At 36.9% G+C, this 2,617-nt stretch overlaps 1 pseudogene; it reads left to right on the top strand.

The window, feature by feature from the left end:
- Window positions 1–441: 441 nt before the first annotated feature.
- On the top strand, window positions 442–1,445 carry LOC130854574 (10 kDa heat shock protein, mitochondrial-like; annotated as a pseudogene).
- The last annotated feature ends 1,172 nt before the right edge of the window (window positions 1,446–2,617 follow it).

Below are 2,617 nucleotides of genomic sequence, written 5' to 3'. Positions count from 1 at the left end.
AAAAATGAATACTCAAAAAGCCTTCAGGAAGACTCTCTATAGTTTCCATGTATCGAGTCACAGGTATAGAAAACAAAGTATGGTTGCCCAACGGTAAGGTGGAGGGGAGGGATAAATTAGGAGTTTGGGATTAACATATACACACTAATATATACAAAATAGATAATCAACAAGGACCTACTGTATAGCATAGGGGACTATACTCAAGATCTTGTAATAACCTATAATGGAAAGGGATATATATATATATATATATATATATATATATATATGTATATGTATAACTGAACAATTTTGCTGTACACCTGTAACTAATGCAACATTGTAAATCAACTATATATCAATAAATTTCTTTTAAAAAAGAAAAAATAACAGAATATGGCCAGCGGGTCTCTCCGTGCAGTGGCAGCATGAGAACAGAGAACTGTGGCAGCCAGAGCCATGGCAGGACAGGCATTTAGAAAGTTCTTCCCCTCTTTGACCGAGCATTAGTTGAGAGAAGTGCCACCAAAACTGTAACCAAAGGATGCATTTTTTTTTAATTTTTTTTGGGGTACACCAGGTTCAATCATCTGTTTTTATACACATATCCCCGTATTCCCTCCCTTCCTTGACTCCCCCGCATCGAGTCCCCCCCACCCTCCCTGCCCCAGTCCTCTAAGGCATCTTCCATCCTCGAGTTGGACTCCCTTTGTTATACAACAACTTCCCACTGACTATTTTACAGTTGGTAGTATATATATGTCTGTGCTACTCTCTAGCTTCGTCTCAGTTTCCCCTTCACCCCCCGCCCCCTCCCATACCTCGAGTTCTCCAGTCCATTCTCTGTATCTGCATCCTTGTTCTTGTCACTGAGTTCATCTGTACCATTTTTAGATTCCGTATATGTGAGTTAGCATACAATATTTGTCCTTCTCTTTCTGACTTACTTCACTACGTATGACAGATTGTAGTTCTATCCACCTCATTACATATAGCTCCATCTCATCCCTTTTTATAGCTGAGTAATATCCCATTGTGTATATATGCCACATCTTCTGTATCCATTCATTTGTTGATGGGCATTTAGGTTGCTTCCATGTCCTGGCTATTGTAAATAGTGCTGCAATAAACATTATGGTACAAGTTTCTTTTGGGATTATGGTTTTCTTTGGGTATATGCCCAGGAGTGGGATGACTGGATCATATGATAGTTCTATGTGTAGTTTTTTAAGGAACCTCAAAGGAGGCATTTTTCTTCCAGAAAAATCACAAGGAAAAGTATTGCAGGCAATGGTAATAGCTGTTGGATCAGGCTCTAAAGGAAAGGATGGCGAGATTCAACAAGTTAGCATGAAAGTTGGAGATAAAATTCTTCTCCCAGAATATGGAGGCACCAAAGTAGTTCTAGATGACAAGGATTATTTCTTAGAGATGGTGACATTCTTGTGACACATGTCAACTGAAATATGTCGCTATTGAAATGGCATCACGTGAAGCTGCCAATTCCACTGAAGTTCTGAAATCTTTCACCATGTGAATAACTTCCATGTTTATCTTTTATAATAAACTAATCATATCCAAACTTTAAAAAAAAAGAATGAGTTTTTTTGTTTTTTTTTTAAGGAAATGTAACCAATGAAACTTTTAGCTTTGTGGTCTCCACTAATTATACAGGGATCAATTCTATAGGTATTTTAAGGAATACACCAACTCTATAAACTGGAGCTGAGTTTCCAGCTCCCCTAAGGCTGCCAAATTTGTACCAGTTTCTTTTTCAACAGAAAAAAGGCCATCATCGCAAAGTGATTTTGTCACCTACTAGAGAAAAGTGTTCCATAAACTTGGATTTACCAGTGTGAGGCTGTAATGGGGAAAGGCACACAGTTATTTATGTACTTTCAACTTTGTACAATGCATTACAATGAACATAGCCACTCTTTCTTACTTCAAATACTTCACTTTAAGTTATGGAGCCATTTAAAACCAGAATGCTGAAAGACATTGAAATAGTTTTTGTTTTTTGTTTTTTGTTATTTTTTGCTACAGAAAGAAAAAAAAAAAATCCACAAATGGGCTAAAAGCAATAGAATGGAACAAAATAAAGTGTTATTGAAGAAGAACCCAAAAAGTTCGGGAGCTACCACACATTGCCAGTACTTTCATGGATTATACTCATTTCTGGTCTTTTTTCCCTTAAGGCCACACTTTCCAACTTTGATTACATATTAGAATGGTCTGTTTTTTTTTTTTTTTTTAAGTAGCAATTTACAAGCCTCACCCTTACCAAAGATTCAGACTTAATTGGTCTAGAGTGGGCATCACTATAATTTTAAAGTGCCCCAGGAGATTCTAATGTATAGTTAAGGTAGAGACTGTTGCCTCACAGTATATCACTGATGACATTTTCTACAAATATGAAAAAGCAGTGTAAATGCAGCAACCTACGTAACCGTCAATAACAATATTAAGCAAGACACCAAATTTGCTTGGTAAAAAACCTTCTTGAGCCATCTATTTCAGTCATTAAATTGCACAATTATTCATATGACCAGGTAAATTCCTGATTATTCCCAGGCATCTGTAGTCTCCACAAGACCTCATCTAATCAAGAGACTTTCACAGGGCACATATGTGG

The sequence above is a fragment of the Hippopotamus amphibius genome, chromosome 5 (genome assembly GCF_030028045.1).
Source record: "Hippopotamus amphibius kiboko isolate mHipAmp2 chromosome 5, mHipAmp2.hap2, whole genome shotgun sequence".
NCBI lineage: Eukaryota > Metazoa > Chordata > Mammalia > Artiodactyla > Hippopotamidae > Hippopotamus > Hippopotamus amphibius.
The sequence above is the reverse complement of the archived record's forward strand: the minus strand, read 5'-3'. Positions and strand labels throughout refer to the sequence as shown.